The following is an 8,923-nucleotide window of genomic DNA, read 5'->3' as shown; positions in this document are numbered from 1 at the left end:
ATGGAAAAAACGGAAAAAGAATAGAAGAGAGAGTACGGGTTAGTACGGATTTTGAAGCCACCATGAATAGTAATAATTAATTGAATTTACAGAGCTTCAGGACTAAAATAAAGCTGTGAGAAAGCCATATTAAAGTAATGTGTTTTCAGCAGTGTTTTAAAGTGCTCCACTGTATTAGCCTGGCGAATTCCTATTGGCAGGCTATTCCAGATTTTAGGTGCATAACAGCAGAAGGCCACCTGCCCGCCTCACCACTTCTTTTAAGTTTAGCTTTTGGAATTCTAAGCAGACACTCATTTGAAGATCTAAGGTTACGATTTGGAGTGTAATGTGTCAGACGTTCCGAAATATAAAATGGAGCGAGATTATTTAAGAGTTTATAGACCAGCAGCAGTATTTTAAAGTCAATTCTGAATGACACAGGTAACCAGTGTAGTGACATCAAAACTGGAGAAATATGCTCAGATTTTCTTTTCCTAGTTAAGATTCTACCAGCTACATTTTGCACTCGTTACAATCGATTGATGTCTTTTTTGGGTGGTCCTAAGAGGAGTGTGTTACAGTAACCTAGCAGGCTGAAAACAAAAGCGTGAACTAATTTCTCAGCATCTTTCAATGATATAAGAGGTCTAACTTTTGCTATATTTCTTAAGTGAAAAAATGTTGTCCTAGTGGTCTGATGAATATGCGATTTAAAATTCAGGTCACAGTCAACAGTTAGCCCTAAGTTCTTTACCTCCGTCTTGACTTTTAATCCTAATGCATCAAGTTTATTTCTAATAACCTCATTATAGCCATTATTGACAATCAATAAAATTTCAGTTTTCTCTTTATTTAGCTTGAGAAAATTAATACTCATCCATTCAGAAACACAAGTAAGACATTGTGTCAGTGAATCAAGAGAGTCGGGGTCGTCAGGTGCTATTGATAAGTACAGCTGCGTGTCATCAGCATAGCTGAAGTAGCTCACGTTATGCCCCAAGATGATCTGAGCTAACGGAAGCATGTAAATCGAAAAGATCAGCAGACCTAGGATAGAGCCTTGTGGACCACCATATAGAATATCATGTGTCTTTGAAGTACAATTACCACAACTAACAAAGAGTTGTCTACCTGCCAGGTAGGTTTCAAATCAATTTAAGACTGTGCCAGGGAGGCCCACCCACTAACTAATGTGATTTCTAAGAATATTCTGATCAATGGTATTGAATGCGGCACTCAGATCTAAGAGGATGAGAACAGATAAATGGCCTCTGTCTGCATTTACCCGCAAGTCATTTACTACTTTAACGAGTGCAGTTTCTGTGCTGTGATTTGTTCTGAAACCCGACTGAAATGTATCAAGAATAGCATGTTTATTGAGGTGGTCATTTAACTGCATAATGACTGCCTTCTCTAGAATTTTACTTAAGAAAGGCAAATTAGAGATGGGTCTAAAATTTTCAAAAGTAGAGGGGTCAAGATTATTTTTCTTGAGTAAGGGTTTAACTACAGCAGTCTTAAGACAGTCTAATAACAAGTTTACTATGTCAAGAATATTGTCAATTAGCACGCCGGATACTTCTTCGAAATTAATTTACACTTGGGGCCTCATTTATAAAATTTTGCATGAATTTGATTGTGGAAATGTGCACATGCCTAAAACAGGGCAATGCATATGCTAAACAAAAATCAGATTTATAAAAAATGGCATACACACATTTCTTCACACTTAACCTTTATAAATCACAATCATCTTGTAAATATCCATTTGTGAACACAACTCATTGCTAATGCAATCACAATTCTGCAGATGTTAATTGACTGGTAGAGCAGCCTCCCACCTGATGCATTGAAACCCCTCCACCTGCATTCAAGACTATCCTTCAGTCCACAACTGAGCATGCAACATCATGAGTGGTATTATAGCTTGTCTCCTCTGCCTTCTGAGGGTCCAGCAAAGGCATAAGTTGCCAGCATCTGAGCGTGATGCCACTATTACCCAGCTCATGTAATGACGGGATTGCTGTTACAATAAATAGTACAGGTGATATGAAAAACTGAGGGTTCAGCCAGTTAGTTAGCTTACCAGCAAGCCATTCACCACATACAGCACCGTCATGTCTGCCAAAGGTAGTATGCCTCAAAATAAATGAATCACGGGTAGAATGGATCTTTATCAAGCAATGGTTCTATGTGGAACCACACAACCCAGTAAACGGTAGAACTTTCAGTTTCAAGAGTGTTGATGCTATACTGAGCACTGATGGCAGGCCAGAAAAAGCATAGCAACTCTACTTTGCTGTCAGTAAATAATTCCTAAATAAGAAATAAGTGCCAGGTCAAACAAAATTTGCATCTTTGAAACAGTATTTGTCCTGTTGCTGACCAATGGATGTGAATCATAAGCAAATAGACCTGAAGGTTACAGACAATGGAGATGATGTACTTGTGGAAAGATGTTGGAAAAACCAGATAGAAAAAGATCTGAATCAAGATGATTAGAATATAGTTAGAGATAGGGAAGATAGTTTAGTCATGTTATCCAAAATTAATGCTGGAGGCAAGAGTTGAAGGAAGTTAGGGCAAGGGGATGCAGAAAAAATATCTGGGTAGACTGTGAAGAAAACAGGAAAGACTGCAAGAAAGATAAGACACTGGTGAAGGATCGAACCCAATGGCAACACATCCAAGACATAGAAGAGGATCACTTTAAGTTATTTATTTATTTTTTTAATAAATGTACAATTAAATGAGACTGCAGGGGCAAGACCATGATTAGACTTGAAATAACACTGATTGCAAAATTTTAGTGGAAGCAGTTATGTTGTTGATGTGGGAGCAATGCATTCCAGTGTTTAGGATGAGTGCTTTACATAGTCAGAGGAACGAAACACCAAGCAGAACAGCCTGAGCTAGTCCAATTGAGATGGAAAAAGGCATAGATGAGAGTCAAGAATGATCTTGTCTCAAGACCCTGTCACGTTACGTGATTTTTCCAGACATTTTAGTTTTTCTGAGTTGCTTTGGCCAATTCTCATATGGCAGTTAAGGTTCTCAAAACTAAATGAAAACCCAACACCATTTGGACATACAGCAGAAGGGCATTTCTTATTGTTTCTCAACACTTGAAAATGCTTTAGTCCAGTTCTTCAAATGGCAAAGTACAATTCTTGTTAAAATGGCACAATTATCAGTTGTGTTAATCATATTGTTACAATAGATTATATTCCTTCTCAATAGAATTATTTTACTCTGGCATATATTTAGGTGCCTATGCATTTTTGTGAATTATCGCAAGCAAAAAGGTTTATACAATTTTCAAAATCGGTCAAGTATATTGATGTTGTATTATTGTAATGACTATTAAATCTATAAACTGCATATCAGGTTATTCTTGAAATTCATTTACAGAGATGGGGTTTCAAAATGTTATTTTAAACAATATTTTCCATTCCTAAATCCACTTGGGGAATTCTTTTTCTCATGGACGTGGAAGTGTACAATCTTCAGGCTTGCAACTAAGTGTCTTTTTTTACTGCAATGGATGCTGGCTGTAAGGACAACACACCAGAGGCATGTAATATTGTCTTGTTATACAGTACTTTTCTCCCGCAATGTACAACAAGATGTACTACCTTATGTGAGGTCGATGAAAGTCTGTGGTCAGACAGATGGGAGTGACAGGATGTCTGATGATGTGGAATGCATCTACAGTAGAGCACAGTGTCTTTTCTTTGGGTTTCTAGATAGTATATTTGGTCACCAAAATACACTTGCTTGGTAGCAAAGGGTACAACAACAACATTTATTTATATAGCACATTTTCATACAAACAGTAGCTCAAAGTGCTTTACATAATAAAGAATAGAAAAATAAAAGACACAATAAGAAAACAAAATAAATCAACATTAATTAACATCGAAAAAGAGTAAGGTTCAATGGCCAGGGGGGACAGAAAAAAAAAAACTCCAGACGGCTGGAGAAAAAATAAAATCTGTAGGGATTCCAGACCATGAGACCGCCCAGTCCCCTCTGGGCATTCTACCTAACATAAATGAAACAGTCCTCTTTGGATTTAGGGTTCTCACGGAAGGACTTGATGATGATGGTCACGTAGACTTCTGCCTTTTAATCCATCCATCATTGTTGGAGCATCATGAAGCTTTGAGTAGGTGGAGGTGGCGCAGGCCACCACCACAAAGAAAAACGGAAAAAGAAACAGAAAAGAGAGTAGGGGTCAGTACGGATTTTAGAGCCACCATGAATAGTTATTTTGAGGAGATTGAACATACAGAGTATCAGTATTAAGTTAAATTAAGTTAAATTGAAGTTATAAAAAGGCCATGTTAAAGTAATGTGTTTTCAGCAGTGTTTTAAAGTGCTCTACTGTATCAGCCTGGTGAATTCCTATTGGCAGGCTATTCCAGATTTTAGGTGCATAACAGCAGAAGGCCGCCTCACCACTTCTTTTAAGCTTTGTTCTTGGAGGATCTGAGGTTCTGATTTGGAATATAACATGTCAGACATTCCGATATGGAGCGAGATTATTTAAGGCTTTATAAACCATAAGCAGAATTTTAAAGTCAATCCTGAATGACACAGGTAACCAGTGTAGTGACATCAAAACTGGAGAAATGTGTTCGGATTTTCTTTTCCTAGTTAGGATTCTAGCAGCTGCATTCTGCACTCGTTGTAAACGATTTATGTCTTTTTTGGGTCCTGAGAGGAGTGCGTTACTGTAATCTAGTCGACTGAAAACAAATGCGTGAACTAATTTCTCAGCATCTTTCAGTGATATAAGAGGTCTAACTTTACTTATGTTTCTTAAGTGAAAAAATTCTGTCCTAGTGGTCTGATGAATATGCGATTTAAAATTCAGATTACAGTCAACAATCACCCCTAAACGTTTTACCTCCGTCTTGACTTTTAATCCTAATGTATCCAGTTTATTTCTAATAGCCTCATTGTATCCATTATTGCTAATCACTAAGATTTCAGTTTTCTCTTTATTTAACTTGAGAAAGTTACTATTCATCCATTCTGAGATACAAGTCAGAAGCAAGTCAGGGTAGCTTTATTGCCTTGGAGGAAGGAGACTGGGGTTCATGCCCTGGGTCCTCACTGCGGAGAGTTTGCATGTTCTCTATGTGTCTCTGTGGGCTTTCTCTGGGTGCTCCACTTTCCTCCAAACTGTACAGACATGCTAGTTAGATAAAGTGGGGTTGCTAAATTAGCACTGGTGTGTTAGTTTGTGTGTGTTTGTTCGCCCTGGAATGGACTGGTACCCTATCCAAGGGATTGTTCCTGTCTTGAGCCCTATTCAGGCTGGAGTAGGCTCCGACACTTCCCTCAACCATGGTCTGGTAATAAATAGTTTATCCACTTAGTGTACAAGTAGAGCTCTCTTAGATTCACCAGTAGGAAACCATCAAAATTTATAGATCTAGGACTAGTCTCAGTGGTTAAGTTGAAGAACTTGTTCAATTTTTCGGACAGGAAGGACAGCTGTTGGATTGGCAGCTACAAATTTGAAAATATTAATTCTATGACATAAATCACTCAAGAATAGAATGAGCAATAACTACAGATTTGACGAGAATTATTTGAGTCACCAAACTGAATACACAACCACCAACACGTCTGTACGGAGGTTACAGTTTTCTTGATCACTTTGATGCAATTCACACATCAGAAACATCCTTCTCCACACACTTGATTACATCTTGCCTGAAGAAGGGGCCTGAGTTGTCTCGAAAGCTTGCATATTGTAATCTCTTTAGTTAGCCAATAAAAGGTGTCATTTTGCTTGACTTCTCACTACATTTATAATGGCTAACATGGTACAACACCCACGTACTACACACTCTTAATGCAGTTCTGAAATCAGTAACACATTTCTCTATACACATTAGTATTTCTCATTGTGTTTTTACAAATTACCATTGCGTCGACACAAATTTCACTACTTAAAATTTTGTTGTGGTTGTGTTGACTCATTTATCATCTGACTCTGGCAACTCATGACAATAATTTCTACAGTATGTTCGTCAGTCAGAATTACAGACTGCTAATTTAATTTGATGCTGTCTTGCATTGCATTTTGTTTTCAATCAAATTACTTTAAACTTTTTTTTTTCAAAATGTTTGGAAATGCAAGGCCAAACACACACTGTCATGGGTAGCAGTACTGTAAAATCACCTCTCATATGAAAATTCACAATGCAGCAGTCACTGGGTGTTGCAACACAGACCGGCTCCTTCACTTCTTGGATAGGCTTTACAATGCCCTCATTCCAGAAAATGAAAGGGGGATTTGTGACGCCCAACATGCAGGTCATGTGGTGGTTTGGGAAAATGTAAGTTGGAATAGTTTGAAACCCATCAGCGCATGTTAAAGGTGTTCCTGCCTGTATCCAGCAGGGGGCACTAGCTCCCTTGTTGGAATGAGTTCTGTTTTTAATTGCGGCATGTTATATAAACCAAATCTATACAGATATAATATAAAAAGGTGATATCCCTCCCTTAGTGATATGGCGGTAAGAAATCACATAGGAGAAATAACTTAGCTTTCTTTAATGACTATTTACGCAGCATTACAGATGAAAGAAGTCAATGGCAAGAACCCAATTGGGGAGTGGGGGCCCGATGTGTAGAGTCTGCCATTTTGGCCGCTGCGTTGGAAAGATTTTTGGGATTGGATGACGTTATCTCACATCCGTCCGTCGGCTTCAAAGATGTGCCGGGCAATGTTCCAAGGCTTTATACTCTTTCTTTACATGCAGGACCCTAGGCAAAGAGAGGATACAATTTTATGCTGAGTTTGACGCACAGAAATAGTATACAACAGTCTTCAATCTGACTGCCCATTTCGCAGTTGTCCCTAAGTGTCTTGTCTTAAAATGCTTGCCTAGCAGTTCTTATATGGTGAACCCCTGTGCTAAAGCTGGCTCTGTGTCAACTGTGCATGTGAGTAGAAAAAGGCAGATTTATAAAATATATTTGCAAAGAGCACAGTGACATAATAAACTTATATATTTATTACACTGCCACCTTATACACCATTAACCCACCCAATTGAGAACTTTGTCTCTGCTTAGAGGTTGAAGGTGAATAATCAGATGGTATTATTGCAGGCCATGGATACTGGCCGTGAAGACATTAGGTGTAATATAGACACAAAGATGTGGCCTAATAGGGGCTGGATGCTCCTTGACAGATTTCAAACTTTGCATTTTGTAGCAATGCTTTTGATTTATAAAGGTATATGCAAATATTCTTATATATGTAGTGTGAATTTACTGTACTATAATTGGTGTATATATTCTATATTTGATTGTATGTTTTTCTTTGTCTATTTTCCAATGCATAGCTCCACGTGTATTGTTTAGCTGTTCTCTGTTACAGAAATTGTATTGTGCAAATTTACAAGTAAATCATTCACATTTTTGTACTCTACATTTTTGCAGCACTCTTCTTTAGTAAGGTTTTGATTCAAATCTCAAAACATTTGGTTTCTACATCTTAAAGCACTGGTGAAAGGGTTTTATTCACTCTTAACAATGTTGATGTGATTGACTGACTGACTGACTTTGAATGTGCTGACACACGTGGATAAGGTTTTGATTGTTTTAGTGGCTTCTGCACAGGTGAGTTGGTGTTACGAGAAAGATCTGAACTGTTTTGGGAACTGAATTAAGAGTAATAAGGATGACAATTCTTCTTTTTTTTTTTAAATTGTATTAATTTTATTAACATTCCATACAAATAACTCGAGTTTTACAAGAGAGAAAAAAAAGTTAGAAACAATTCAACCACAAACCGAGAAAGAGAGCTAAGCTAGCAGTGTACAACTTTATGCTAGTAAAAATAAGTAAACAGATAGATTAATAAATGAATAAAGATAAATGGAATAAAAGAGGAGAGAGAACCTGCTTCCTCCATTTAAATGCTTATTCTAAAATGTTATTGATCAGATCCTGCCAGGTTTTGTAAAAGTTTTGTACAGATCCTCTAAGTGCAAATTTGACTTTTTTCAGTTTCAAATAGTATATAACATGAGTTAGGATTCTTCCAGTTGAGCAAGATAAGCCTACGTGCCAGTAGTGTAGCAAAGGCAACCACAGTTTGTTTGTCCTTCTCCACTTTAAGCCCATCTGGAGGAAGGAGGGATTGGGACCCCCAGGCTGTCTGATAGGCATTTAAAGATTTTGGTCAGGAATGATGTTAATTTGGCGCAGGCCCAAAACATGTGACCCAGTGAGGCTGGAGCTTAATTGCAACATTCACAGGTTGGATCTCGCCCTGGAAACATTTTGGACAAGTTTGAACAAGAGAGATGTGCTCGATATATAATTTTGAGTTGAATAATTGTATGGTTTGCACATATGGAGCTCGAGTGAATTCTCTGCATTGCTACCTTCCACTTCTTTTCTGAGATGTTTCCCACTGTCCATTTGGATCTTTGAAAGGGAGGAACTGTAAAATGGTTTTATATATTACAGGAATGCTTTCTGAGTCCTCGAGACTGAGCAATATTTATAGAGGTAGGAAGGAGGTGAGGAAAATTGGGTGGGTTTTGTTTAACAAAGTTTCTAATTTGAAGGCAGTGAAAGAAATGTGTTAAATTTAAAATGTAATTGTTCGTGGGATGCAAAGACGTTGTCTTTGTACAGAACTCTAAGTGATTTCATCCCAAATGTTTTCCAGACATTAAAAACTGCGTATGTTTGAGAGGGTGGGAAACGGTGGTTCTTGGGCAGAGGTGCCACAGGTAGAAGCTTCTGTTTCTTAAAATACTTCCTACATTGGTTCCATATTCTGAGTGAGAATGACAATTCTTCTATGTGAAAGGCATCAACACAATCAAGAAAAACTGTAAGTGGGTTAGAAAATGACATGATTTGACCTGCTGGTGCCCTGTCCAGTTGCTGTTTCTGCCTTG

The sequence above is a fragment of the Polypterus senegalus genome, chromosome 10, assembly GCF_016835505.1.
Source record: "Polypterus senegalus isolate Bchr_013 chromosome 10, ASM1683550v1, whole genome shotgun sequence".
Classification (NCBI taxonomy): domain Eukaryota; kingdom Metazoa; phylum Chordata; class Cladistia; order Polypteriformes; family Polypteridae; genus Polypterus; species Polypterus senegalus.
This window is presented reverse-complemented; position numbering follows the sequence as displayed.